At 42.0% G+C, this 17,429-nt stretch overlaps 29 non-coding genes and 16 pseudogenes across 29 annotated transcripts; 4 read left to right on the top strand and 41 right to left on the bottom strand.

The window, feature by feature from the left end:
- Positions 1-52: 52 nt before the first annotated feature.
- Positions 53-172, bottom strand: LOC114783134 (5S ribosomal RNA). Its single transcript, XR_003748407.1, has one exon. It is a non-coding gene; the product is annotated as a 5S ribosomal RNA (ribosomal RNA).
- Positions 173-316: 144 nt separating this feature from the next.
- LOC114783140 (5S ribosomal RNA) lies at positions 317-435 on the bottom strand. The gene has a single exon (XR_003748413.1). It is a non-coding gene; the product is annotated as a 5S ribosomal RNA (ribosomal RNA).
- Positions 436-580: 145 nt separating this feature from the next.
- Positions 581-699, bottom strand: LOC114783121 (5S ribosomal RNA). The gene has a single exon (XR_003748393.1). It is a non-coding gene; the product is annotated as a 5S ribosomal RNA (ribosomal RNA).
- A 145-nt stretch (positions 700-844) lies between these two features.
- On the bottom strand, positions 845-963 carry LOC114783267 (5S ribosomal RNA). Its single transcript, XR_003748449.1, has one exon. It is a non-coding gene; the product is annotated as a 5S ribosomal RNA (ribosomal RNA).
- Positions 964-1,108: 145 nt separating this feature from the next.
- Positions 1,109-1,227, bottom strand: LOC114783083 (5S ribosomal RNA). The gene has a single exon (XR_003748358.1). It is a non-coding gene; the product is annotated as a 5S ribosomal RNA (ribosomal RNA).
- Positions 1,228-1,371: 144 nt separating this feature from the next.
- LOC114783138 (5S ribosomal RNA) lies at positions 1,372-1,490 on the bottom strand. Its single transcript, XR_003748411.1, has one exon. It is a non-coding gene; the product is annotated as a 5S ribosomal RNA (ribosomal RNA).
- A 144-nt stretch (positions 1,491-1,634) lies between these two features.
- On the bottom strand, positions 1,635-1,753 carry LOC114783061 (5S ribosomal RNA). Its single transcript, XR_003748335.1, has one exon. It is a non-coding gene; the product is annotated as a 5S ribosomal RNA (ribosomal RNA).
- Positions 1,754-1,897: 144 nt separating this feature from the next.
- Positions 1,898-2,016, bottom strand: LOC114783106 (5S ribosomal RNA). Its single transcript, XR_003748379.1, has one exon. It is a non-coding gene; the product is annotated as a 5S ribosomal RNA (ribosomal RNA).
- A 144-nt stretch (positions 2,017-2,160) lies between these two features.
- On the bottom strand, positions 2,161-2,279 carry LOC114783074 (5S ribosomal RNA). Its single transcript, XR_003748349.1, has one exon. It is a non-coding gene; the product is annotated as a 5S ribosomal RNA (ribosomal RNA).
- Positions 2,280-2,415: 136 nt separating this feature from the next.
- Positions 2,416-2,534, bottom strand: LOC114783216 (uncharacterized; annotated as a pseudogene).
- A 144-nt stretch (positions 2,535-2,678) lies between these two features.
- On the bottom strand, positions 2,679-2,797 carry LOC114783248 (uncharacterized; annotated as a pseudogene).
- Positions 2,798-4,569: 1,772 nt separating this feature from the next.
- LOC114783016 (nuclease-sensitive element-binding protein 1 pseudogene) lies at positions 4,570-5,741 on the bottom strand (annotated as a pseudogene).
- Positions 5,742-8,506: 2,765 nt separating this feature from the next.
- Positions 8,507-8,625, bottom strand: LOC114783166 (uncharacterized; annotated as a pseudogene).
- Positions 8,626-8,769: 144 nt separating this feature from the next.
- Positions 8,770-8,888, bottom strand: LOC114783176 (uncharacterized; annotated as a pseudogene).
- Positions 8,889-9,032: 144 nt separating this feature from the next.
- Positions 9,033-9,151, bottom strand: LOC114783153 (5S ribosomal RNA). The gene has a single exon (XR_003748426.1). It is a non-coding gene; the product is annotated as a 5S ribosomal RNA (ribosomal RNA).
- A 144-nt stretch (positions 9,152-9,295) lies between these two features.
- LOC114783148 (5S ribosomal RNA) lies at positions 9,296-9,414 on the bottom strand. The gene has a single exon (XR_003748421.1). It is a non-coding gene; the product is annotated as a 5S ribosomal RNA (ribosomal RNA).
- Positions 9,415-9,558: 144 nt separating this feature from the next.
- LOC114783103 (5S ribosomal RNA) lies at positions 9,559-9,677 on the bottom strand. Its single transcript, XR_003748376.1, has one exon. It is a non-coding gene; the product is annotated as a 5S ribosomal RNA (ribosomal RNA).
- A 144-nt stretch (positions 9,678-9,821) lies between these two features.
- Positions 9,822-9,940, bottom strand: LOC114783070 (5S ribosomal RNA). The gene has a single exon (XR_003748345.1). It is a non-coding gene; the product is annotated as a 5S ribosomal RNA (ribosomal RNA).
- A 137-nt stretch (positions 9,941-10,077) lies between these two features.
- Positions 10,078-10,196, bottom strand: LOC114783227 (uncharacterized; annotated as a pseudogene).
- Positions 10,197-10,340: 144 nt separating this feature from the next.
- Positions 10,341-10,459, bottom strand: LOC114783087 (5S ribosomal RNA). Its single transcript, XR_003748361.1, has one exon. It is a non-coding gene; the product is annotated as a 5S ribosomal RNA (ribosomal RNA).
- Positions 10,460-10,603: 144 nt separating this feature from the next.
- Positions 10,604-10,722, bottom strand: LOC114783249 (5S ribosomal RNA). Its single transcript, XR_003748438.1, has one exon. It is a non-coding gene; the product is annotated as a 5S ribosomal RNA (ribosomal RNA).
- A 143-nt stretch (positions 10,723-10,865) lies between these two features.
- Positions 10,866-10,984, bottom strand: LOC114783149 (5S ribosomal RNA). Its single transcript, XR_003748422.1, has one exon. It is a non-coding gene; the product is annotated as a 5S ribosomal RNA (ribosomal RNA).
- A 143-nt stretch (positions 10,985-11,127) lies between these two features.
- On the bottom strand, positions 11,128-11,246 carry LOC114783177 (uncharacterized; annotated as a pseudogene).
- A 144-nt stretch (positions 11,247-11,390) lies between these two features.
- On the bottom strand, positions 11,391-11,510 carry LOC114783195 (uncharacterized; annotated as a pseudogene).
- Positions 11,511-11,654: 144 nt separating this feature from the next.
- Positions 11,655-11,774, bottom strand: LOC114783202 (uncharacterized; annotated as a pseudogene).
- Positions 11,775-11,918: 144 nt separating this feature from the next.
- On the bottom strand, positions 11,919-12,037 carry LOC114783082 (5S ribosomal RNA). Its single transcript, XR_003748357.1, has one exon. It is a non-coding gene; the product is annotated as a 5S ribosomal RNA (ribosomal RNA).
- A 136-nt stretch (positions 12,038-12,173) lies between these two features.
- LOC114783242 (uncharacterized) lies at positions 12,174-12,292 on the bottom strand (annotated as a pseudogene).
- A 144-nt stretch (positions 12,293-12,436) lies between these two features.
- Positions 12,437-12,555, bottom strand: LOC114783178 (uncharacterized; annotated as a pseudogene).
- Positions 12,556-12,699: 144 nt separating this feature from the next.
- LOC114783136 (5S ribosomal RNA) lies at positions 12,700-12,818 on the bottom strand. The gene has a single exon (XR_003748409.1). It is a non-coding gene; the product is annotated as a 5S ribosomal RNA (ribosomal RNA).
- Positions 12,819-12,961: 143 nt separating this feature from the next.
- LOC114783137 (5S ribosomal RNA) lies at positions 12,962-13,080 on the bottom strand. The gene has a single exon (XR_003748410.1). It is a non-coding gene; the product is annotated as a 5S ribosomal RNA (ribosomal RNA).
- Positions 13,081-13,224: 144 nt separating this feature from the next.
- Positions 13,225-13,343, bottom strand: LOC114783152 (5S ribosomal RNA). Its single transcript, XR_003748425.1, has one exon. It is a non-coding gene; the product is annotated as a 5S ribosomal RNA (ribosomal RNA).
- Positions 13,344-13,487: 144 nt separating this feature from the next.
- On the bottom strand, positions 13,488-13,606 carry LOC114783091 (5S ribosomal RNA). The gene has a single exon (XR_003748365.1). It is a non-coding gene; the product is annotated as a 5S ribosomal RNA (ribosomal RNA).
- A 145-nt stretch (positions 13,607-13,751) lies between these two features.
- On the bottom strand, positions 13,752-13,870 carry LOC114783101 (5S ribosomal RNA). The gene has a single exon (XR_003748375.1). It is a non-coding gene; the product is annotated as a 5S ribosomal RNA (ribosomal RNA).
- Positions 13,871-14,013: 143 nt separating this feature from the next.
- On the bottom strand, positions 14,014-14,132 carry LOC114783068 (5S ribosomal RNA). Its single transcript, XR_003748342.1, has one exon. It is a non-coding gene; the product is annotated as a 5S ribosomal RNA (ribosomal RNA).
- Positions 14,133-14,269: 137 nt separating this feature from the next.
- LOC114783246 (uncharacterized) lies at positions 14,270-14,388 on the bottom strand (annotated as a pseudogene).
- Positions 14,389-14,532: 144 nt separating this feature from the next.
- Positions 14,533-14,651, bottom strand: LOC114783062 (5S ribosomal RNA). Its single transcript, XR_003748336.1, has one exon. It is a non-coding gene; the product is annotated as a 5S ribosomal RNA (ribosomal RNA).
- Positions 14,652-14,795: 144 nt separating this feature from the next.
- Positions 14,796-14,914, bottom strand: LOC114783181 (uncharacterized; annotated as a pseudogene).
- A 143-nt stretch (positions 14,915-15,057) lies between these two features.
- LOC114783133 (5S ribosomal RNA) lies at positions 15,058-15,176 on the bottom strand. The gene has a single exon (XR_003748406.1). It is a non-coding gene; the product is annotated as a 5S ribosomal RNA (ribosomal RNA).
- A 143-nt stretch (positions 15,177-15,319) lies between these two features.
- On the bottom strand, positions 15,320-15,438 carry LOC114783100 (5S ribosomal RNA). Its single transcript, XR_003748374.1, has one exon. It is a non-coding gene; the product is annotated as a 5S ribosomal RNA (ribosomal RNA).
- Positions 15,439-15,582: 144 nt separating this feature from the next.
- Positions 15,583-15,701, bottom strand: LOC114783088 (5S ribosomal RNA). The gene has a single exon (XR_003748362.1). It is a non-coding gene; the product is annotated as a 5S ribosomal RNA (ribosomal RNA).
- A 144-nt stretch (positions 15,702-15,845) lies between these two features.
- LOC114783017 (5S ribosomal RNA) lies at positions 15,846-15,964 on the bottom strand. The gene has a single exon (XR_003748293.1). It is a non-coding gene; the product is annotated as a 5S ribosomal RNA (ribosomal RNA).
- A 407-nt stretch (positions 15,965-16,371) lies between these two features.
- Positions 16,372-16,490, top strand: LOC114783125 (5S ribosomal RNA). The gene has a single exon (XR_003748398.1). It is a non-coding gene; the product is annotated as a 5S ribosomal RNA (ribosomal RNA).
- Positions 16,491-16,633: 143 nt separating this feature from the next.
- LOC114783171 (uncharacterized) lies at positions 16,634-16,752 on the top strand (annotated as a pseudogene).
- A 144-nt stretch (positions 16,753-16,896) lies between these two features.
- On the top strand, positions 16,897-17,015 carry LOC114783179 (uncharacterized; annotated as a pseudogene).
- A 144-nt stretch (positions 17,016-17,159) lies between these two features.
- On the top strand, positions 17,160-17,278 carry LOC114783205 (uncharacterized; annotated as a pseudogene).
- Positions 17,279-17,429: the final 151 nt, after the last annotated feature.

Genomic DNA, 17,429 nt, shown 5'->3' with positions numbered 1-17,429 from the left:
CTAACAAAGCGATGCAAAAAAACTTCATTTTAAAACGTTTTTCAACAGTTAAAGCTTACAGCACCTGGTATTCCTAGGAGGTCTCCCATTCCAAGTACTAACCAGGCCCAAGCCTTCTTAGCTTCCGAGATCAGACGAGACCGGGCGTTCTTGGGCTGGTATGGCCGTAAGCAATCTCTGCTTGAAAATCTTGGACTTTAAACAACCTAGGCTTGAAAACATATCACAGAGTGACAATACCTCTTAACTTACTTTAGATAAAAACTAACAAAGCGATGCAAAAAAACTTCATTTTAAAAAGTTTTTCAACAGTTAAAGCTTACAGCACCTGGTATTCCCAGGAGGTCTCCCATCCAAGTACTAACCAGGCCCAAGCCTTCTTAGCTTCTGAGATCAGACGAGACCGGGCGTTCTTGGGATGGTATGGCCGTAAGCAATCTCTGCCTTGAAAATCTTGGACTTTAAACAACCTAGGCTTGAAAACATATCACAGAGTGAAAATACCTCTTAACTTACTTTAGATAAAAACTAACAAAGCGATGCAAAAAAACTTAATTTTAAAAAGTTTTTCAACAGTTAAAGCTTACAGCACCTGGTATTCCAAGGAGGTCTCCCATCCAAGTACTAACCAGGCCCAAGCCTTCTTAGCTTCTGAGATCAGACGAGACCGGGCGTTCTTGGGCTGGTATGGCCGTAAGCAATCTCTGCCTTGAAAATCTTGGACTTTAAACAACCTAGGCTTGAAAACATATCACAGAGTGAAAATACCTCTTAACTTACTTTAGATAAAAACTAACAAAGCGATGCAAAAAAACTTCATTTTAAAAAGTTTTTCAACAGTTAAAGCTTACAGCACCTGGTATTCCCAGGAGGTCTCCCATCCAAGTACTAACCAGGCCCAAGCCTTCTTAGCTTCCGAGATCAGACGAGACCGGGCGTTCTTGGGCTGGTATGGCCGTAAGCAATCTCTGCTTGAAAATCTTGGACTTTAAACAACCTAGGCTTGAAAACATATCACAGAGTGAAAATACCTCTTAACTTACTTTAGATAAAAACTAACAAAGCGATGCGAAAAAAACTTCATTTTAAAAAGTTTTTCAACAGTTAAAGCTTACAGCACCTGGTATTCCCAGGAGGTCTCCCATCCAAGTACTAACCAGGCCCAAGCCTTCTTAGCTTCCGAGATCAGACGAGACCGTGCGTTCTTGGGCTGGTATGGCCGTAAGCAATCTCTGCTTGAAAATCTTGGACTTTAAACAACCTAGGCTTGAAAACATATCACAGAGTGACAATACGTCTTAACTTACTTTAGATAAAAACTAACAAAGCGATGCAAAAAAACTTCATTTTAAAAAGTTTTTCAACAGTTAAAGCTTACAGCACCTGGTATTCCCAGGAGGTCTCCCATCCAAGTACTAACCAGGCCCAAGCCTTCTTAGCTTCTGAGATCAGACGAGACCGGGCGTTCTTGGGATGGTATGGCCGTAAGCAATCTCTGCTTGAAAATCTTGGACTTTAAACAACCTAGGCTTGAAAACATATCACAGAGTGAAAATACCTCTTAACTTACTTTAGATAAAAACTAACAAAGCAATGCAAAAAAACTTCATTTTAAAAACTTTTTCAACAGTTAAAGCTTACAGCACCTGGTATTCCCAGGAGGTCTCCCATTCAAGTACTAACCAGGCCCAAGCCTTCTTAGCTTCCGAGATCAGACGAGACCGGGCGTTCTTGGGCTGGTATGGCCGTAAGCAATCTCTGCTTGAAAATCTTGGACTTTAAACAACCTAGGCTTGAAAACATATCACAGAGTGAAAATACCTCTTAACTTACTTTAGATAAAAACTAACAAAGCGATGCAAAAAAACTTCATTTGAAAAAGTTTTTCAACAGTTAAAGCTTACAGCACCTGGTACTCCCAGGAGGTCTCCCATCCAAGTACTAACCAGGCCCAAGCCTTCTTAGCTTCTGAGATCAGACGAGACCGGGCGTTCTTGGGCTGGTATGGCTGTAAGCAATTGCTGCTTGAAAATCTTGGACTTTAAACAACCTAGGCTTGAAAACATATCACAGAGTGAAAATACCTCTTAACTTACTTTAGATGAAAACTAACAAAGCGATGCAAAAAAAATTCATTTTAAAAACTTTTTCAACAGTTAAAGCTTACAGCACCTGGTATTCCCAGGAGGTCTCCCATCCAAGTACTAAGCAGGCCCAAGCCTTCTTAGCTTCCGAGATCAGACGAGACCGGGCGTTCTTGGGCTGGTATGGCCGTAAGCAATCTCTGCTTAAAAATCTAGACTTTAAACAACCTAGGCTTAAAAACATATCACAGAGTGAAAATACCTCTTAACTTACTTTAGATAAAAACTAACAAAGCGATGCAAAAAAAATTCATTTTAAAAAGTTTTTCAACAGTTAAAGCACCTGTTATTCACAGGAGGTCTCCCATCCAAGTACTAACCAAGCCCAAGCCTTCTTAGCTTCCGAGATCAGACGAGACCGGGCGTTCTTGGGCTGGTATGGCCGTAAGCAATCTCTGCTTGAAAATCTTGGACTTTAAACAACCTAGGCTTAAAAACATATCACAGAGTGACAATACCTCTTAACTTACTTTAGATAAAAACTAACAAAGCGATGCAAAAAAACTTCATTTTAAAAAGTTTTTCAACAGTTAAAGCTTACAGCACCTGGTATTCCCAGGAGGTCTCCCATCCAAGTACTAACCAGGCCCAAGCCTTCTTAGCTTCTGAGATCAGACGAGACCGGGCGTTCTTGGGATGGTGTGGTGGAAATTCTGCCGTCTGGGGAGCTGCAATAAAGGAAGTCAACTGAATTGATTATCCAAGTTTATTTTACCGCGCACGGGGGGACCCACAAGAGAACATCCCCCCGCTTGATTACAGTTCACAAGCATTTATACATCTGGGGTGTACAAGGTCGAAAAGCAAGCTCGCACCACTTTGGACAGTGGCGCCCATCAACGTCACAGAACCTTTCTTTTATCAGTTTATGTCTAGTTTTTGCATCAAACTTTTGCATCAACAAGGTCAGACCTAAGATACACAGTTGTCTTCTGACTGTTCCATGACCAAAGGTGAAACACGTGGAGAGTCTGGCCTACTAAATTTCGTGGAGTGTCTGGGCCTACTAAATTTTCCTTCCACACTCCACACTTTTTTTTTTTTTTTGATTAATTGATCTCTACTATAGGCACAAAAATATATATGATGTGTACGCAAGGTGAGGAGTACATAATTACATAATAGCACAAAATTCAAAGAATAAAAAATGATTATAAAAATGATTAAAAAGTACGCAGCAAATTAATGCAAAATTACAAAGTAACTTAATATACAACCAGAAACATCAAAGTATACCACTCCATCAAGGGTTTAAGGTAACTCATCACAGGCAGTTGTATAAAAATATAAACTCAAAACTAAATAATTAAAAAAAACAAACTATTTAAAATGAAAATCAACAACAAGTATATCAATCAATATATAGTGTATTATGTGTCTGCATCTGTCTCATCCGAGGAGGAGCTTGATTCAAAGCATGATTGACCACTATGAACAAGAGTTACATAATTTTTTCTAGGGGTCTAATAACATATCAACAGCAATGTGGTTCTGGAAGGCCATAAGTGAGGTGGCTTTAAATTGTCCATGTACAGTCTCAAATCCATCTCTAGTGAAGTTTGATAAGCGCTGCACCTTGTAATGAATGTAATTGATTCTGTCAACATTTTTGTTAGGAGTTATTCAAAATAAAAATTTATTCAAAGCCTGCAGCTATTTGATTAACTAATATGTATTCGTCGGGCACACCTCTGGGAATACCTATGGTATCAATGTAAGTTGTATCAGGGGAATCAAAAGAAAACAATGATCTCCTAGCTAAATGGGAGTGAACATTGGAAAAAGAGACTGGAACTTCCGATGCAGTTACAGGCAAAATAGTCACAGGTAGGATAAGAGTAGAAGGAGTGCAGACACCCAACCAGTTCTCAGGTAAAGTGGAGCGCAGTGTTTTACCACCACCAGATGTCAGAACGATCAACTTTCGGGGAATCAGACAGGTTGTGGATGGATGCACAATATGAAACATTCACAGTACCAACAGTATTACCAGGGGAAGGGTTAACAAAACAAGTAAAATTGTTACGAGCTACTTCAGCATCAAAAACAAGACATCGGCTTTTGATCCTACAGGAAAAAGGAAATCCCAAAAAGAGCAAAAAGGATCAAGGTTATCTTGAGTCATAAGTTGGATAAGACAGGTAATTCAGTTCGGCTGGAGTGGGGACAATCTTCAACAATGGGCGAGGTCCTAAACATACAATGCAATCAGATTTTGCAATGTCACCAGTAGCTTCTGCAAGTAACAACAAGTTATTCCTGTGGCCAAGTTTTTTTTGTTTTTTTTTTTTTTTTCCAAAACAGACCAAATATCAAATTATTTTTCCCTTTAAAAACCATTTGGTGTAAAAACTTAAGACCGATTTAGAAAGCCATCTGCCGTTTCCCCAAAATGTTTAACTGTCACCTAAAAATAATGGAAAAGAACAAGTCTGCATAGATTCTGCAGGCAATTGGTGGTAATCTGGTCAAATGCATGTTGCAAGCTTAGACGATTGTCAAGTCAAATCTGTTTCTTATTGCTCAGATCTTTGATGTTTCTTCTTGTTGACTTTACCGGACGATGGTAGCGATGGTAAATCAGTGTTTATTCAGCCCCGCTCTGCTCAGCCTCGGGAGCGGACGTTTTCTCAGCGGATGTTTCGGCTGCCTTGCTCTCTTTGCCATCCTGAGGTTCGGTGGTCTGGGCGGTAGTTGATGTTGCATCTGTAGCGCCGCTGGTGGGGCTCCTGGTTCTCTTTGCCTTCGCCCTGGTTCTCTTTGTCTTCCTCGCCTTCCCTCACCAGTCTGGGACGTGGGGGACTCCTTGGTCTGAAGCCTCGGTAGTAGTTCTGCCTCATTGGTTTGCTCTGGTCTGGACCACCCTGGTTGTCATCACCTTCAGTTCCTTCTGTCATTTCCTTTCGTGGTGCGCTGGTATATGGGGGGCGGCTGCCATAGCGTCGGCGGACAAAGTACGGTGGATAGCGCCGCCTGCCAGGGAACAAAGTTCTGCGTTGCTGTGGCTGTGCGACCCCCTCAGGACCAATTTCCTGGCTCTCTCTCTTCTCCCGCCCCTCGCTCTGGTAGTTATCCTGGTAGTCGCGTGGGGGTCTCCTCCGGCGTGGGTACCGCCTGTAGCGGTTCCGGTCAGCGACGTATTTGCTGCCCTGGACTGGGACCCCCCCTGGGCCGGTGACATTGGCCGCCTCGGCACCCTTCTCCCCTTCAACGACATCAAACTCCACAGTCTCACCGCCCCCAACACTGCGGAGGTATTTTCTTGGGTTGTTTTTCTTTATGGCAGTCTGGTGTACAAAAACATCTTCTTTTGTGTCATTCCTGTTGATGAAACCGTAGCCGTTGCAAACGTTGAACCACTTCACCGTCCCCAGGACCTTTGTTGGAATGTGTGTGAGTGTGTCTGTGTGGGTGTGCATGACCTTGGTTGGAGCCTCCTTCAGGGCTGCAGCCGCGCCTTCGTTTGGAGCTCCGCCCCGCTTCACCAGTCAGGCTGTTTGGGATTGTTCATGATGGGTGTGTTCTCCTCTGTGTCCACGTCTCTCGCCATAGGGAACACCATGTCCTCTGCTCCATTCTCTTTCTTCATTGGGACATTCTCGTAACCAATGTCCGCTTTGGCCACAGTTGAAGCACACATCAAATTGTTCCTCGCTTCGTGGTCTCCACTGTCCTCTCCATCTTTTGGTGCAATCTCGTGCCCAGTGTCCCCTTTGGTTACACCTGAAGCACACATCCGGTCCGCGATATGAAGTGGAGTTGGCAGCAGCATGCTGCAACAGAGCTAGTTGTGCCCTGTGGGTTGAATCTTTGTTTTTGTTGTCTTCTTTGATCCTCGCTTCCGCCTGTCTGGCCTGGGCGTGGCGCGCATGGCGCAGAACTTCAGCGAGACGCACTGAAGCATCTGCCCACATGATGCAGGAAGTCTTTGTTGCTTCACTGAGGGGGGGGAGAAGGCCATCAATGAAGGTATTTTTCAGGAGCGCTTCGTATGGTGTCATACCTTGTCCAGGGTAATCATGGGGGCGAGCAAGGCCGCTGTGGTCATCAAACACAACTTGGAGTCGAATCAAAAAATCTTCTGCTGACTCCAAAGGCTGCTGAGCACACGTGCTGATTTTAGAAAGGTCACAGGCAGTAGGAAAGTTACCAGCGATCGCGGTCACAAGTCCTTCAGCCCAACATCTGTAATCTGCATCTCCCCTCACTGCACCAATGTCGTTTTGATCAGCAGTTGCCCAACCAGGGGTGCAGGGCTGATGATGGGTAGTGAAATGTTCACGTAGCTGACCATACTGCGCAGGGGTCATGTGCCTTAGCAGGACTCGGGCCATTTCGGTGGATGTTGGTGTGAATTCTCTGATGAAATCGCTCACGGCTCTGGACAGGGCCGCACCCCCTCGATCTGCATTTGGGAGATGCTTGGAAGAGTTCAGAAGGTCTTCCGTTGTCCATGGTCTGTAAACAAATGTAGGCCCCCCTGTCCCAGCAACCTGAATCATGGGGAGAGTTGCAGTTGAGGGTCCTGATGGTTCAGAAGATGTGGTGGCAGACCGGGTCTTGGGTGGAGAATATGGGGCGGCTGCTCTGGTGGTGTTTTTTTTTTCTGAAGTTGAAGCAGTGACGCCATCATGCTGTGGTGGTTTCTGCTGTTCTTGTAACGGTTTCTCCAGCGGGAGTTGCTGCTGTTTCAGTGGGGGTTGCTGTTGGGGGTAGGGCGGAGGGGTGGAGTCCAAACTCAGGTTGACCCGTGCGCCCTGTAATGACGGATACAACGAGGCAGGTGCAGTATCAGAGAATTTTTTTTTGGTATCAAGGTTCAGCGTAGTCTTCCCTTTTGTTTTCTTTCCCACAGTCAGCGCAGTCAGAGCGTTCTGGGTGTTTGGCTTGTCTCTTCGGTCACCCTCTGCTTCCCATATTTTAAAACAGTCTTCCATTATAAGCATTTTCCGAATTACTTTACTTTTACTTGACTGCAGTATTTTTTGCCTGCTGCCCTCTAGCCCCTCCTTCAGCTTTTTTAGCTGAGTTTGACTAAGAGACCCACCCGCAGGAAAACCGTAATTTTCATGCCAGTCCACCAGATGATTACACACATCATCACCATATTTCTGTTTCATCAGTATCATTAACTTAGTTTCGGGACTAATAGGAGTGTCACTTTTCCCACTTTTATTTCCCATTTTTTATGCACACAGCTTTCTCGAGTTTGCCCGGGGAATTCACAGCCCAACGAAAACAACTGCTCTTGCTAAGAGAGCTCACAGATAACTAATGGCTCACAACTCTTCCCGTTTCACGTTTTCCCTTTGTGCTCTTGCCTTATTACTCACACTGATTGAAATATTACTTAATGATTGAATGATTTTTTTTTTTTTTTTTTTTTTATCTTGTAAAGAAGGCTCACACTTTTATTTCACACTCGATCTCCAAGATCGTTTTACTCAGAGGACTTTAACCTCTATTAAACAAAATAAAAAGTGACACTCGCTTAGTTGGATCAACTCAGTTGACTACAGAATAAAGCAAATATGCAATTCCCCTTATCAATTTGATTTTGGATTTATTAATCTTCTAAATTCTGCAGTTTTCATTAAATGTTTGAGAGGTGGAATATTTTAGCTCACCGTGTTCGTGTCCCCAGACGACAGAAAAGAGAAAAAATCCCGGCGGAATCGGCCAAGGACACTGACCGCAGTCCCAGTCACTCCGAAACTCTAAGACGAGGTTTTGGAGATGGATCTTGGTGACCCAGGGTGACCAGCCACTCCGGTCATGTCCTGGCGGATTCACGCGGATCCTGTTCGTGACGCCAATTGTGGTGGAAATTCTGCCGTCTGGGGAGCTGCAATAAAGGAAGTCAACTGAATTGATTATCCAAGTTTATTTTACCGCGCACTGGGGGACCCACAAGAGAACATCCCCCCGCTTGATTACAGTTCACAAGCATTTATACATCTGGGGTGTACAAGGTCGAAAAGCAAGCTCGCACCACTTTGGACAGTGGCGCCCATCAACGTCACAGAACCTTTCTTTTATCAGTTTATGTCTAGTTTTTGCATCAAACTTTTGCATCAACAAGGTCAGACCTAAGATACACAGTTGTCTTCTGACTGTTCCATGACCAAAGGTGAAACACGTGGAGAGTCTGGCCTACTAAATTTCGTGGAGTGTCTGGGCCTACTAAATTTTCCTTCCACAATGGTATGGCCGTAAGCAATCTCTGCCTTAAAATCTTGGACTTTAAACAACCTAGGCTTGAAAACATATCACAGAGTGAAAAAACCTCTTAACTTACTTTAGATAAAAAGTAACAAAGCGATGCAAAAAAACTTCATTTTAAAAAGTTTTTCAACAGTTAAAGCTTACAGCACCTGGTATTCCTAGGAGGTCTCCCTTCCATGTACTAACCAGGCCCAAGCCTTCTTAGCTTCCGAGATCAGACGAGACCGGGCTTTCTTGGGCTGGTATGGCCGTAAGCAATCTCTGCTTGAAAATCTTGGACTTTAAACAACCTAGGCTTAAAAACATATCACAGAGTGACAATACCTCTTAACTTACTTTAGATAAAAACTAACAAAGCGATGCAAAAAAACTTCATTTTAAAAAGTTTTTCAACAGTTAAAGCTTACAGCACCTGGTATTCCCAGGAGGTCTCCCATCCAAGTACTAACCAGGCCCAAGACTTCTTAGCTTCTGAGATCAGACGAGACCGGGCGTTCTTGGGATGGTATGGCCGTAAGCAATCTCTGCCTTAAAATCTTGGACTTTAAACAACCTAGGCTTGAAAACATATCACAGAGTGAAAATACCTCTTAACTTACTTTAGATAAAAACTAACAAAGCGATGCAAAAAAACTTCATTTTAAAAAGTTTTTCAACAGTTAAAGCTTACAGCACCTGGTATTCCAAGGAGGTCTCCCATCCAAGTACTAACCAGACCCAAGCCTTCTTAGCTTCTGAGATCAGACGAGACCGGGCGTTCTTGGGCTGGTATGGCCGTAAGCAATCTCTGCCTTAAAATCTTGGACTTTAAACAACCTAGGCTTGAAAACATATCACAGAGTGAAAATACCTCTTAACTTACTTTAGATAAAAACTAACAAAGTTATGCAAAAAAACTTCATTTTAAAAGGTTTTTCAACAGTTAAAGCTTACAGCACCTGGTATTCCCAGGAGGTCTCCCATCCAAGTACTAACCAGGCCCAAGCCTTCCTAGCTTCCGAGATTAGACGAGACCGGGCGTTCTTGGGCTGGTATGGCCGTAAGCAATCTCTGCTTGAAAATCTTGGACTTTAAACAACCTAGGCTTGAAAACATATCACAGAGTGAAAGTACCTTTTAACTTACTTTAGATAAAAACTAACAAAGCGATGCAAAAAAACTTCATTTTAAAAAGTTTTTCAACAGTTAAAGCTTACAGCACCTGGTATTGCCAGGAGGTCTCCCATCCAAGTACTAACCAGGCCCAAGCCTTCTTAGCTTCCGAGATCAGACGAGACCGGGCGTTCTTGGGCTGGTATGGCCGTAAGCAATCTCTGCTTGAAAATCTTGGACTTTAAACAACCTAGGCTTGAAAACATATCACAGAGTGAAAATACCTCTTAACTTACTTTAGATAAAAACTAACAAAGCAATGCAAAAAAACTTCATTTTAAAAACTTTTTCAACAGTTAAAGCTTACAGCACCTGGTATTCCCAGGAGGTCTCCCATCCAAGTACTAACCAGGCCCAAGCCTTCTTAGCTTCCGAGATCAGCTGAGACCGGGCGTTCTTGGGCTGGTATGGCCGTAAGCAATCTCTGCTTGAAAATCTTGGACTTTAAACAACCTAGGCTTGAAAACATATAACAGAGTGAAAATACCTCTTAACTTACTTTAGATAAAAACTAACAAAGCGATGCAAAAAAACTTCATTTTAAAAAGTTTTTCAACAGTTAAAGCACCTGTTATTCCCAGGAGGTCTCCCATCCAAGTACGAACCAGGCCCAAGCCTTCTTAGCTTCCGAGATCAGATGAGACCGTGCGTTCTTGGGCTGGTATGGCCGTAAGCAATCTCTGCTTGACAATCTTGGACTTTAAACCACCTAGGCTTGAAAACATATCACAGAGTGAAAATACTTCTTAACTTACTTTAGATAAAAACTAACAAAGCGATGCAAAAAAACTTCATTTTAAAAAGATTTTCAACAGTTAAAGCTTACAGCACCTGGTATTCCCAGGAGGTCTCCCATCCAAGTACTAACCAGGCCCAAGCCTTCTTAGCTTCTGAGATCAGACGAGACCGGGCGTTCTTGGGCTGGTATGGCTGTAAGCAATCGCTGCTTGAAAATCTTGGACTTTAAACAACCTAGGCTTGAAAACATATCACAGAGTGAAAATACCTCTTAACTTACTTTAGATGACAACTAACAAAGCGATGCAAAAAAAATTCATTTTAAAAACTTTTTCAACAGTTAAAGCTTACAGCACCTGGTATTCCCAGGAGGTCTCCCATCCAAGTACTAACCAGGCCCAAGCCTTCTTAGCTTCCGAGATCAGACGAGACCGGGCGTTCTTGGGCTGGTATGGCCGTAAGCAATCTCTGCTTAAAAATCTAGACTTTAAACAACCTAGGCTTAAAAACATATCACAGAGTGAAAATACCTCTTAACTTACTTTAGATAAAAACTAACAAAGCGATGCAAAAAAACTTCATTTTAAAAAGTTTTTCAACAGTTAAAGCTTACAGCACCTGTTATTCCCAGGAGGTCTCCCATCCAAGTACGAACCAGGCCCAAGCCTTCTTAGCTTCCGAGATCAGACGAGACCGTGCGTTCTTGGGCTGGTATGGCCGTAAGCATTCTCTGCTTGACAATCTTGGACTTTAAACCACCTAGGCTTGAAAACATATCACAGAGTGAAAATACCTCTTAACTTACTTTAGATAAAAACTAACAAAGCGATGCAAAAAAACTTCATTTTAAAAAGTTTTTCAACAGTTAAGCTTACAGCACCTGTTATTCACAGGAGGTCTCCCATCCAAGTACTAACAAGGCCCAAGCCTTCTTAGCTTCCGAGATCAGACGAGACCGTGCGTTCTTGGGCTGGTATGGCCGTAAGCAATCTCTGCTTGAAAATCTTGGACTTTAAACAACCTAGGCTTAAAAACATATCACAGAGTGACAATACCTCTTAACTTACTTTAGATAAAAACTAACAAAGCGATTCAAAAAAACTTCATTTTAAAAAGTTTTTCAACAGTTAAAGCTTACAGCACCTGGTATTCCCAGGAGGATCTCCCATCCAAGTACTAACCAGGCCCAAGCCTTCTTAGCTTCTGAGATCAGACGAGACCGGGCGTTCTTGGGATGGTATGGCCGTAAGCAATCTCTGCCTTAAAATCTTGGACTTTAAACAACCTAGGCTTGAAAACATATCACAGAGTGAAAATACCTCTTAACTTACTTTAGATAAAAACTAACAAAGCGATGCAAAAAAACTTCATTTTAAAAAGTTTTTCAACAGTTAAAGCTTACAGCACCTGGTATTCCTAGGAGGTCTCCCTTCCAATGTACTAACCAGGCCCAAGCCTTCTTAGCTTCCGAGATCAGACGAGACCGGGCTTTCTTGGGCTGGTATGGCCGTAAGCAATCTCTGCTTGAAAATCTTGGACTTTAAACAACCTAGGCTTAAAAACATATCACAGAGTGAAAATACCTCTTAACTTACTTTAGATAAAAACTAACAAAGCAATGCAAAAAAACTTCATTTTAAAAAGTTTTTCAACAGTTAAAGCTTACAGCACCTGGTATTCCCAGGAGGTCTCCCATCCAAGTACTAACCAGGCCCAAGCCTTCTTAGCTTCCGAGATCAGACGAGACCGTGCGTTCTTGGGCTGGTATGGCCGTAAGCATTCTCTGCTTGACAATCTTGGACTTTAAACCACCTAGGCTTGAAAACATATCACAGAGTGAAAATACCTCTTAACTTACTTTAGATAAAAACTAACAAAGCGATGCAAAAAAATTCATTTTAAAAAGTTTTTCAACAGTTAAAGCACCTGTTATTCACAGGAGGTCTCCCATCCAAGTACTAACCAAGCCCAAGCCTTCTTAGCTTCCGAGATCAGACGAGACCGTGCGTTCTTGGGCTGGTATGGCCGTAAGCAATCTCTGCTTGAAAATCTTGGACTTTAAACAACCTAGGCTTAAAAACATATCACAGAGTGACATAACGTCTTAACTTACTTTAGATAAAAACTAACAAAGCGATGCAAAAAAACTTCATTTTAAAAAGTTTTTCAACAGTTAAAGCTTACAGCACCTGGTATTTCCAGGAGGTCTCCCATCCAAGTACTAACCAGGCCCAAGCCTTCTTAGCTTCTGAGATCAGACGAGACCGGGCGTTCATGGGATGGTATGGCCGTAAGCAATCTCTGCCTTAAAATCTTGGACTTTAAACAACCTAGGCTTGAAAACATATCACAGAGTGAAAATACCTCTTAACTTACTTTAGATAAAAACTAACAAAGCGATGCAAAAAAACTTCATTTTAAAAAGTTTTTCAACAGTTAAAGCTTACAGCACCTGGTATTCCTAGGAGGTCTCCCTTCCAAGTACTAACCAGGCCCAAGCCTTCTTAGCTTCCGAGATCAGACGAGACCGGGCTTTCTTGGGCTGGTATGGCCGTAAGCAATCTCTGCTTGAAAATCTTGGACTTTAAACAACCTAGGCTTAAAACATATCACAGAGTGACAATACCTCTTAACTTACTTTAGATAAAAACTAACAAAGCGATGCAAAAAAAATTCATTTTAAAAAGTTTTTCAACAGTTAAAGCTTACAGCACCTGGTATTCCCAGGAGGTCTCCCATCCAAGTACTAACCAGGCCCAAGCCTTCTTAGCTTCTGAGATCAGACGAGACCGGGCGTTCTTGGGATGGTATGGCCGTAAGCAATCTCTGCCTTAAAATCTTGGACTTTAAACAACCTAGGCTTGAAAACATATCACAGAGTGAAAATACCTCTTAACTTACTTTAGATAAAAACTAACAAAGCGATGCAAAAAAACTTAATTTTAAAAAGTTTTTCAACAGTTAAAGCTTACAGCACCTGGTATTCCAAGGAGGTCTCCCATCCAAGTACTAACCAGACCCAAGCCTTCTTAGCTTCTGAGATCAGACGAGACCGGGCGTTCTTGGGCTGGTATGGCCGTAAGCAATCTCTGCCTTAAAATCTTGGACTTTAAACAACCTAGGCTTGAAAACATATGACAGAATGAAAATACCTCTTAACTTACTTTAGATAAAAACTAACAAAGTTATGCAAAAAAACTTCATTTTAAAAGGTTTTTCAACAGTTAAAGCTTACAGCACCTGGTATTCCCAGGAGGTCTCCCATCCAAGTACTAACCAGGCCCAAGCCTTCTTAGCTTCCGAGATTAGACGAGACCGGGCGTTCTTGGGCTGGTATGGCCGTAAGCAATCTCTGCTTGAAAATCTTGGACTTTAAACAACCTAGGCTTGAAAACATATCACAGAGTGAAAATACCTCTTAACTTACTTTAGATAAAAACTAACAAAGCGATGCAAAAAAAACTTCATTTTAAAAAGTTTTTCAACAGTTAAAGCTTACAGCACCTGGTATTGCCAGGAGGTCTCCCATCCAAGTACTAACCAGGCCCAAGCCTTCTTAGCTTCCGAGATCAGACGAGACCGGGCGTTCTTGGGCTGGTATGGCCGTAAGCAATCTCTGCTTGAAAATCTTGGACTTTAAACAACCTAGGCTTGAAAACATATCACAGAGTGAAAATACCTCTTAACTTACTTTAGATAAAAACTAACAAAGCAATGCAAAAAACTTCATTTTAAAAACTTTTTCAACAGTTAAAGCTTACAGCACCTGGTATTCCCAGGAGGTCTCCCATCCAAGTACTAACCAGGCCCAAGCCTTCTTAGCTTCCGAGATCAGCTGAGACCGGGCGTTCTTGGGCTGGTATGGCCGTAAGCAATCTCTGCTTGAAAATCTTGGACTTTAAACAACCTAGGCTTGAAAACATATCACAGAGTGAAAATACCTCTTAACTTACTTTAGATAAAAACTAACAAAGCGATGCAAAAAAACTTCATTTTAAAAAGTTTTTCAACAGTTAAAGCACCTGTTATTCCCAGGAGGTCTACCATCCAAGTACGAACCAGGCCCAAGCCTTCTTAGCTTCCGAGATCAGACGAGACCGTGCGTTCTTGGGCTGGTATGGCCGTAAGCAATCTCTGCTTGACAATCTTGGACTTTAAACCACCTAGGCTTGAAAACATATCACAGAGTGAAAATACTTCTTAACTTACTTTAGATAAAAACTAACAAAGCGATGCAAAAAAACTTCATTTTAAAAAGATTTTCAACAGTTAAAGCTTACAGCACCTGGTATTCCCAGGAGGTCTCCCATCCAAGTACTAACCAGGCCCAAGCCTTCTTAGCTTCCGAGATCAGACGAGACCGGGCGTTCTTGGGCTGGTATAGCCGTAAGCAATCTCTGCTTGAAAATCTTGGACTTTAAACAACCTAGGCTTGAAAACATATCACAGAGTGAAAACACCTCTTAACTTACTTTAGATAAAAACTAACAAAGCGATGCAAAAAAACTTCATTTGAAAAAGTTTTTCAACAGTTAAAGCTTACAGCACCTGGTATTCCCAGGAGGTCTGACATCAAAGTACTAACCAGGCCCAAGCCTTCTTAGCTTCTGAGATCAGACGAGACCGGGCGTTCTTGGGCTGGTATGGCTGTAAGCAATCGCTGCTTGAAAATCTTGGACTTTAAACAACCTAGGCTTGAAAACATATCACAGAGTGAAAATACCTCTTAACTTACTTTAGATGAAAACTAACAAAGCGATGCAAAAAAATTCATTTTAAAAACTTTTTCAACAGTTAAAGCTTACAGCACCTGGTATTCCCAGGAGGTCTCCCATCCAAGTACTAACCAGGCCCAAGCCTTCTTAGCTTCCGAGATCAGACGAGACCGGGCGTTCTTGGGCTGGTATGGCCGTAAGCAATCTCTGCTTAAAAATCTAGACTTTAAACAACCTAGGCTTAAAAACATATCACAGAGTGAAAATACCTCTTAACTTACTTTAGATAAAAACTAACAAAGCGATGCAAAAAAACTTCATTTTAAAAAGTTTTTCAACAGTTAAAGCTTACAGCACCTGGTATTGCCAGGAGGTCTCCCATCCAAGTACTAACCAGGCCCAAGCCTTCTTAGCTTCCGAGATCAGACGAGACCGGGCGTTCTTGGGCTGGTATGGCCGTAAGCAATCTGTGCTTGAAAATTTTGGACTTTAAACAACCTAGGCTTGAAAACATATCACAGAGTGAAAATACCTCTTAACTTACTTTAGATAAAAACTAACAAAGCGATGCAAAAAAACTTCATTTGAAAAAGTTTTTCAACAGTTAAAGCTTACAGCACCTGGTATTCCCAGTAGGTCTCCCATCCAAGTACTAACCAGGCCCAAGCCTTCTTAGCTTCCGAGATCAGACGAGACCGGGCGTTCTTGGGCTGGTATGGCCGTAAGAAATCTCTGCTTGAAAATCTTGGACTTTAAACAACCTAGGCTTGAAAACATATCACAGAGTGAAAATACCTCTTAACTTACTTTAGATGAAAACTAACAAAGCGATGCAAAAAAAATTCATTTTAAAAACTTTTTCAACAGTTAAAGCTTACAGCACCTGGTATTCCCAGGAGGTCTCCCATCCAAGTACTAACCAGGCCCAAGCCTTCTTAGCTTCCGAGATCAGACGAGACCGGGCGTTCTTGGGCTGGTATGGCCGTAAGCAATCTCTGCTTAAAATCTAGACTTTAAACAACCTAGGCTTAAAAACATATCACAGAGTGAAAATACCTCTTAACTTACTTTAGATAAAAACTAACAAAGCGATGCAAAAAAACTTCATTTGAAAAAGTTTTTCAACAGTTAAAGCTTACAGCACCTGGTATTCCCAGTAGGTCTCCCATCCAAGTACTAACCAGGCCCAAGCCTTCTTAGGCCTGGTTAATACTTGGATGGGAGACCTCCTGGGAATGCCAGGTGCTGTAAGCTTTAACTGTTAAAAAACTTTTTAAAATGAAGTTTTTTAGCATCGCTTTGTTATTTTTTTCTAATGTAAGTTAAGAGGTATTTTCACTCTGTGATATGTTTTCAAGCCTAGGTTGTTTAAAGTCCATGATTTTCAAGCAGAGATTGCTTACGGCCATACCAGCCCAAGAACGCCTGGTCTCGTCTGATCTCGGAAGCTAAGAAAGCTTGGGCCTGGTTAGTACTTGGATGGGAGACCTCCTGGGAATGCCAGGTGCTGTAAGCTTTAACTGTTGAAAAACTTTTTAAAATGATGTTTTTTAGCATCGCTTTGTTATTTTTTTCTAAAGTAAGTTAAGAGGTATTTTCACCCTGTGATATGTTTTCAAGCCTAGGTTGTTTAAAGTCCAAGATTTTCAAGCAGAGATTGCTTACGGCCGTACCAGCCCAAGAACGCCCGGTCTCGTCTGATCTCGGAAGCTAAGAAGGATTGGGCCTGGTTAGTTCTTGGATGGGAGACCCCCTGGGAATACCAGGTGCTGTAAGCTTTAACTTTTGAAAAACTTTTTTTAATGAAGTTTTTTAGCATCGCTTTGTTATTTTTTTTCTAAAGTAAGTTAAGAGGTATTTTCACTCTGTGATATGTTTTCAAGCCTAGGTTGTTTAAAGTCCAAGATTTTCAAGCAGAGATTGCTTACGGCCATACCAGCCCAAGAACGCCCGGTCTCGTCTGATCTCGGAAGCTAAGAAGGCTTGAAACTGGTTAGTACTTGGATGGGAGACCTCCTGGGAATGCCAGGTGCTGTAAGCTTTAACTGTTGAAAAACTTTTTAAAATGAAGTTTTGTTGCATCGCTTTGGTAGTTTTTTTCTAAAGTAAGTTAAGAGATATTTTCACTCTGTGATATGTTTTCAAGCCTAGATTGTTTAAAGTCCAAGATTTTCAAGCAGAGATTGCTTACGGCCATACCAGCCCAAGAACGCCCGGTCTCGTCTGATCTCGGAAGCTAAGAAGTCTTGGGCCTGGTTAGTACTTGGATGGGAGACCTCCTGGGAATGCCAGGTGCTTTAACTGTTGAAAAACTTTTTAAAATGAAGTTTTTTGCATCGCTTTGTTAGTTTTTTTCTAAAGTAAGTTAAGAGGTATTTTCACTCTGTGATATGTTTCAAGCCTAGGTTGTTTAAAGTCCAAGATTTTCAAGCAGAGATTGCTTACGGCCATACCA

This window comes from Denticeps clupeoides, unplaced genomic scaffold (genome assembly GCF_900700375.1).
Source record: "Denticeps clupeoides unplaced genomic scaffold, fDenClu1.1, whole genome shotgun sequence".
NCBI lineage: Eukaryota > Metazoa > Chordata > Actinopteri > Clupeiformes > Denticipitidae > Denticeps > Denticeps clupeoides.
The sequence above is the reverse complement of the archived record's forward strand: the minus strand, read 5'-3'. Positions and strand labels throughout refer to the sequence as shown.